This window comes from Podarcis erhardii, assembly GCF_964252035.2.
Source record: "Podarcis erhardii genome assembly, chromosome: 14".
In the NCBI taxonomy this organism is placed as follows: Eukaryota; Metazoa; Chordata; class Lepidosauria; order Squamata; family Lacertidae; genus Podarcis; species Podarcis erhardii.
In genome coordinates, this window is record NC_138503.1 from 3,528,866 (window position 1) to 3,536,684 (window position 7,819).

The 7,819-nt window shown below is 43.0% G+C and overlaps 1 long non-coding RNA gene across 1 annotated transcript in view; it reads left to right on the forward strand.

The window, feature by feature from the left end:
* The window catches only part of LOC309328937, a 177,497-nt gene that overhangs the window by 1,408 nt on the left and 168,270 nt on the right, over positions 1 to 7,819 (forward strand). The window lies entirely within an intron of this gene.

A 7,819-nucleotide genomic window follows, 5' to 3' on the forward strand; every position in this document is an offset into this window, starting at 1 on the left:
CTTAGGGTTTATTTTGTAGCCCAGGTCACGCTCCCATTGTTTTTTGATTGCATTGAGGGGGTTTGTTGGATTCTGGGGCAGCATTCTGTATATTGCGGATACAGTGGAACCTCAGTTTTTGAACATAATCCGTTCCGGAAGTTCGTTCAACTTCCAAAACGTTCATAAACTGAGGATCAACGGGCTGGCTGCAAAGTCAATGGAAAAAAATGAAAATATGTGCCTCAGGAGCTGTTCAACTTCCGGGGCGCGTTTGAAAACAGAAGCATTCACTTCCAGGTTTTCGGCATTCGGCTTCCGAAACATTTGGCAGTCGAGACGTTCGAAAACCGAGGTTTGACTGCACCAGCCCCTTGCCGTGTCCCTCTGCTGTTAGGAGGAGGTTTTCTGCGGTGGTCAAGGGCCTAGTGGCAGCTGATTTAACTGCTGGGTTGTCTTAAGAAGGTCTGCAGTTGGTGGTGTGTTAGCCAGGGTATTTGGGTGTCCCCTAGTTTGTGTAAACCTGTTTAGCATTGTGGGGATTTTCCTGTTTTGGAGGAATGGGTATGCTGTGATGGGGGTGTTTTTGAATATGTCTCTCTCACAGTGGACTCATTGTTTTATCTCATCCTCTAGAATGTATGTATTATGTGGTGCACTTGGTTGGCAATGTAGTTCTATGCTGGGAATTCCCTATCTTCCTTCTGAAGAAAGGAGGTACAGATATTTGGAGCTTATTCTTGGCTTTTTGTGCAAGAAAAAAAACGAGTGTAGTTTTTTTCTACCATTTACAGAGTTGGGTTGGGGGAATCCAGATTGGGAAGGTTTGGAATAGGTAGGTTAATTTTGGAGAGTGATCATTTTGATCGCGGCTATTTTGTCTGAGAGGGTGAAGTTGGTGTTGTTCCATTTCCTGAAGTCTTTGTTAATTTCTCACCACAGGGGCTTGTAATTGTGGATGTATAGATTGTTGAGGTTTTTGGTTATGTGTATCCCTAAGTATCTGAATTTGGTGCAATAAAATTTTATCTTTGTGATGTTGGTGAATTTTCAAACATTAGAGAAGCAAAATGAAACAAAATTCCCTTTACTACCTTTTTATTCATTTCTTTTATTACATTTATGTTTATTGAGGAAAGTGTCAAGATATGCCAAAAGTGTACTTTTGGCATATTAGACATTTATTTTCTTGAATTTCTTGAATTTACGGGTATGTGTTGTTTTGGTAGTGTTAAGACAAATATTGGCTTCAAAAGCAGTGCACTTTCAGGTTGCTTATTAGTCAGTATGAACACAGCGGATAGCACAAAATTCATCCCTCTGTTTAACAGTTAACTGGAGGTCTCCTTGGATTAAACTTTGGCATATAGGCCACATTTCACCTTCACAGATGCACTTCGATTTCATCCTGTGTTTTCTCATTAAGAGTTTTTGTTTAACAGTTCTAAACACATAGCGGTAAATTATCCCTTTCCCAGTTTCTCCAACCTTTGCCCTTTTAGGCTTCAAACCTTTTTTATTTTAGGGGAGAAAACTATCTGCAAGAATGCTGGCTGTTGTGATCCTCATTCCACAGAAAAGAATTACCAGAGCCTTTCCAGAGTAGCATTTTCCTTATGGCTGTACTTCACAAAGTGTGGGAGGGGACATGGCAGAAAACACGGGGGGGGGGGTGCCTGAGGGTAAGGCATTTCCTTCCTAGTTAAACTTAACTTGTGCTTAATAGTCAGTTCTACTACAGTGGTACCTCGGGTTACATATGCTTCAGGTTACATACGCTTCAGGTAACAGACTCCGCTAACCCAGAAATAGTACCTCGGATTAAGAACTTTGCTTCAGGATAAGAACAGAAATCGTGCTCCGGCAGCGCAGCAGCAGCGGGAGGCCCCATTAGCTAAAGTGGTGCTTCAGGTTAAGAACAGTTTCAGGTTAAGAACGGACCTCTGGAACGAATTAAGTACATAACCAGAGGTACCACTGTATTAAGCAGATGAAGGCAATTACCTCAGGTGGCAGATGCTGTGGGTGGCAGCCCCTACCCCTTGCTCCTTTAGTTCCTGTAAGCTAGCCTGCTGTGCTTAGGTACAGTGAATGAAGAACTCCCATCACCCCTGTTAAACTCTACCAGTTTAGCCAGATTCTGTATGTGCATTGGTGAGAGAGCAATGTCTTCCCTGCCACAATGGGAGCTTATGCCAGTGCAGCTTCTGTGCCCTCTCCTTCCTCCTTCCTCACCTATTTTTAGTCTGAAGCCTGGAGAACTTTGATATATTTTTCCATATACTCTTTTATCTTCCTTCCTTTCAACATCTAGTTAAGAAAACAAAGTGAGTTGTGATTTTCCAAGACAATTTTTTAAAAACAAAATGAGAATTTATTAAGATGCTATTACATTTTAAAATACAGTCCTTACTTAATATATATTTTTTTGTTTAAAATGCTTTACACAAAAATACAAAGATAAGAAAAGGTGTCATTTCAGAGAGTTCCATATTATTCTTGGATTAACTTGTATGATAATCATTTCAGTACTAGAAACAAAGGATAAAGGCTTAGTTAACACATCACTTCATAATGATGTTGCTGGGTTTGGGGTTTTGTTTTGTTTGTTTTTTGCTAATGGAATACAGGCAAACAATGAAAGGCATCTGCATATTATATCAAATAGCATTACCAGACATGCAAAGCCAAATGATCATGTAATTGCACAAAACTGTTATGCAAAAGTAAACTGTGAAGGGCAATGCTACCAAATTGTATTCCATGTCATTGTTGTAATCATGACGTTGTAAACAACTTCTGAGATAATGCTTAAAAAGGAGTCTCAAAGAAAGCCTTTGCTTCAATATATCAGTTGGGTGTGGGTGTATGTATGTGAAGCCAGTTTCTGGATTCCATTGTGAGCACACTCTATAACAGCCTTCCCTGACCTGATACCCTCCAGTTGCTGTGGACAACTCAGCTCTGATGGGTGTTGTAGTCCAAAACACCTGGAGGGCGCCAGGTTGGGGAAGGTTTCCCTTTCATGTGTCTGGGTTCCTATTTTTGTCTTTTTGCCTTTTCTGCCGGGGAAGAAGGGGCTTAAGATTGACTTGTCTCCTTAAGCCTAAGAGTTAGGGGAATCAAAATGCTAAGTGTAGGGAGGAGACACAGAGTGACCACCAATAAAAACCCCTTGGACTGTGGGAAAGAGGAGAGCCACTGAAATGGGATTCTCCATACAAAGCAACTCAGGATCCAGCTGTAATACCTTTAAGTTTATTGTACATAATAGGACTACCAGGAGTTAAACATAAACGTTTGACCTCTAATCTGTGAAAAATTAACTTTTCCATCCCAATAGCTGAAATCCTCTTTTACTTAGGTAATGTGCTTAATGGTTTGATTAAAAAGAAAAAAGCCTCCACCTTTGCAGGGGGGAAAGCAGCCTCCTGGAAAGAATAGGAAGAACTTCCGTTACTCATAATAGAATGCTATTCACAAAAGGAAATAAATTATCATATATTATTTAGTTGTAATGCTACAAAGCTAACCTTTGGATAAGTAACTGTGCCGTTCTGTGCTGAAGCTCAGGAGGCTACAGGATTCAGTGGCCACTGTGCTACACCAGCAATATGCCCGTGTAGGAGCACATCCAACTCAGTCCCAGTGCACAACTTTGAGACTACAGGGTGCATATATGTGCACCTTTCATGGAAGCCTCCTGCAAGCTCTGCTAAGACAAATAAATAAAAATCGCGTTTTTGTTTTTTTAAAAGTAAGGTTTTTAAATTTAAAAAAATAGATAAGATTTTCAAATTTTTTAATCTGACTTTAGTTGTTGTTTATTCATTGTTAAATGCTAAGTTTCTCTTAGAAATAACAATATGAAATAATCTAGATTTTAGCATGTTGGTTCTACAGTGTATGTGCAAATTGAATCAATGTCTCTAGCAGCTGTGGTAAATTAAAGGCTGTTATCCGTAAATGAAGAGTGCTTCCAGACAAGGGTTTATTGTGGGATTAGTGTTATCTTGCATGCACGTTTTTCTCAGCGTCCACATGAACATCATTGCCAGCCCAGATTTTCCCACATTTAATCCAGATTTAGTCTTTCCACAAAAATATCCAGTAAGTTTTTAAAGAAGAAAAAACCACTTGCCAACTCCCCATTTGCTGTATCTGAATAACCAGGGGGCAGAGCTCAGTGGTGGAGCAGTTGCTTTGCATGTAGGAGGTCTTGGGCTCTATCTCCAGCATCTCCAGGTAAAGCTGGGGAAGACTCCCTGCCTGAAAACCTGGAAAGCTGCTGCCAGTCAGTGTAGACCATCCTGAGCTAGATGGTCTGGCTCGGTATGAAGCTTCATCTTCTTTTCCTCCTGTGTCATAAGGGTGCAGAGCTAGTTGTGAATAGATTGTGCATTTCTGGTGTGTGCCAAATGGAAATGCTTGCAAAAGCAGGTTTGTGGGGTACGTATCATCTGGTTCTCCAGCACACGATTCTGCACCTGCTGGTGTTTGTCACTCCCATTTGGCACTGGGAGCTAGATGCAGGAGGGAGGGGAAAAGGAACACCACCACTCCGTTTAAATTTCTCCCAATTCCCAGCATTTCTGTGGGAGATTCTGGCAATTGACTTGTAGATCAGGGTACAATGCAGCTGCTATTTCTTTTCTTGAGCAGGTCTCATAACTTTCACCTGCTTCTATTCATAAAGCAAGTTTCATTTCCTCTTTCGCTGCTTCTGCAGTCATTGAATACAAATGTCCCTTAAGCAAGTCTTCAATTTTCTCCCTTAGAGTCTACCTATCCACCCTTACTGTAACTCAAAGATAGCACCACCCCCACCGCATTTGGAGTGCTCTGAAGCAGTCCCTTCCTATCAAATGTCCATTAACAGTTCTTCCACAAGGCAGCAGCACCCATGTGATGCTATCACTTAAGGCAATCACCTCTGTTCGACATAATTTGATCAGAAACCATAGAGACCTACAGGGTACATTAACAAATGATTTTTAGGAAGGTGCAGGAATTTGGGGCTATGCCAAACAGATAATACAAGACTGTGAAGGCCAAGACATGTGTGCAGACGTGTAACAGTAGCCTGATGTAGGGGTGTGAGATATTATTATTATTATACCCCATCCATTTGGCTGGGTTTCTCCCGCCACTCTTTGCAGCTTCCAACACATAAAAACATAATAAAACTTCCTGATATAGGAAGGAACTTTTAGATGTCTTCTAAAAGTTGTAGTTCTTTATCTCCTTGACATCTGATGGGAGGGTGTTCCACAGGGAGGGCTCCACTGCCCAGAAGGCCCTCGGAGCTAGATCTCTGTCCACTCTGAATGATGGGGGTGCAGACACTCCTTCAGGTATACAGGGCCAATGCCACTTAGAGGTTTAAAGGTTAGCACCAACACTTTGAATTGTGCTTGGAAATGTACTGGGATCCAGTGTAGATCCTTTAGGATTGGTGTTATATGGTCCGGGTGGCTACTCCCAGTCACAAATCTAGCTGCTGTATTCTGGATTAGTAGTAATATCTTAATTAGATATCTTAGTCCACGATTTCTGAAACAATACACAAACTGAAATGTGGCCTTCCTTAGAAATTAGCACTTCTCTGAATTTTGCAGTGTGATTCTCTAGCCAACCTATGTTTACAAAAATGCATGTACAGTCGTACCTTGGTTTTTGAACAATTTAATTCTTGAATGTTTTGGCTCCCAAACGCTGCAAACCTGGAAGTGACTGTTCCAGTTTGCGAACTATTTTTGGAAGCCGAATGTCTGATGGGGCTTCCTCAGCTTCCAATTGGCTGCAGGAACAGAAGCTGCACTTTGATTCCGTTCAAAGTTACGACAGTACTAAAATGTGCAAAAAAATGCATGGAATAGTGAAAATAGCACACAATAGAGTATATTTGGGGAAACTTTCGCAAAAGTGTGTATTTTAGGCATACAAAGATTTGTATTTTATGATAAATTCACACTGAAATACTGCTGAATTTTCATAAGGACTAATAAAAAATGCTGGTGTGTGTGTGGAGAACTGAATTTAAGAGTGGAAAAATTAGAAACCAAGAGAAGCCAAATCAGGCAAATTTGTGCATTCTTACCCGGACACAGGTGGTGCTGTGGTCTAAACCACAGAGCCTAGGGCTTGTCGATCAGAAGGTTGGTGGTTCAAATCCCCGTGACGAGATGAGCTACTGTTGCTCAAACCCTGCTCCTGCCAACCTAGCAGTTTGAAAGCATGTCAAGTGCAAGTAGATAAATAGATACCGCTCTGGCGGGAAGGTAAACGGCGTTTCCGTGCGCTGCTCTGGTTCGCCAGTCATGCTGGCCGCATGACCCAGAAGCTGTTTGAGGGCAAACGCTGGCTCCCTCAGCCAGTAAAGCAAGATGAGCGCCGCAACCCCAGAGTCATCCGCGACTGGACCTAATGGTCAGGGGTCCCTTTACCTTTACCCTGATGCCCCTTTTTGAGCAGAAAAAGCAGCTTTTCGAAGGGCAGTTGGGACTGGACAAGGTTGCTCCCCCGCCCCATTATGCTGCTGCAGATCACCTCCACCTTGGATTTTCCCCCTCATGGAAGTTCTAATGTCCATTTGCAATGGCATAGATGCAGTTGGGAAAGTTGTAGAGAGAGGACATCATTTGAATCAGGGGTGTGAGTTAAGTTTCTCCATTTCTCCAATCTTGACTGTATTTCCAGAAATAATCTTTTCAATATAAAGAGGGCCACCCGAGTAATGCCATGTGCAGCTGAGTGTAACATCTAGTTTTGCCCTTAGATGCAATTAAAGTTTCAAGTCCCCATTGTTGTCGTTCACCTTTTGCTTGCAGATCACCAAAAAACACCACTGCCTTAAACCAAGGACATTACTTGCTGAGCCACATGATAGCATTTGAGGTATGGGAATCACCTGAAGCGAAGGTGTCCCCAAACAGTAAAATCACAAGCTTAGAAGTTCCTGTATTGGCCCGAATATAAGACACACCCGCAAATAAGCTGCATCTTTACATTTCAAGGTTTATTTGTGGGTGCGGCCCACCTCCTGGCCCTACCACCCTGAACGGGGGGCAGGGGGGCGGCTGGGGCTGGTGTTTGGTTCCGAGTGCGCTGTGCGCCTGCCTCCCGGCACTACCTCCCCAAACTGGCACCGAGGGAGGCTTGGGAGTGGCAGGTGGACTGCGCACTGTTGCCCCATGCTCCCGGGCTGCTTCCTGGCAGGGGGGCGGTAGCTGCGCTGCTTTGCCGGTGGCCTCTTCCCCTTCCCCCTTCATTACTGTGGCTTGGGGGAGGCTTGGGAGATGCGATCGAGACGGGCGCCGTTGTCCCGCACCCCCAACAGCCGTCGTGGGCAGCTGTTTCAGCATCAATACTGTAAGGTAATAAATATAAGCCACACTTTAACTTTTCACAATCAGAATTTGGGGGGAAAGTGTGGCTTCTGTTTGGGCCAATACGGTACTAGTTTTTATAAGCACACCAGCTGGACTGGTGCACTGGAGTGGGTGGGTGGGAGAAACCCCCAAAGCCATGTCACATACTCGTGAGCAAGTTTTTTAGTTCAATTTTTTTTTTGTTTCCAAGCACTTTATCTAATTGGCTGACTGCGGTTCCAGAATACCACCTACTCTTGTGAAAGAAATAATACTGTGGTGACATTTCTACCTCAAAAATGGCTTGAGACCATGTTATCTTAATGACCTACTTACACCTAAGTGAGTCTGCCTAAGCATGAAGCTTCTGAGGCCTCTCCTAAGAGCAATGAGACTGTTGGGTACAAGAGCAGGACTTTCTCAGCTTTGGAACAAGGAGATATGTTTGACCTCAACACTGATGATCTTTA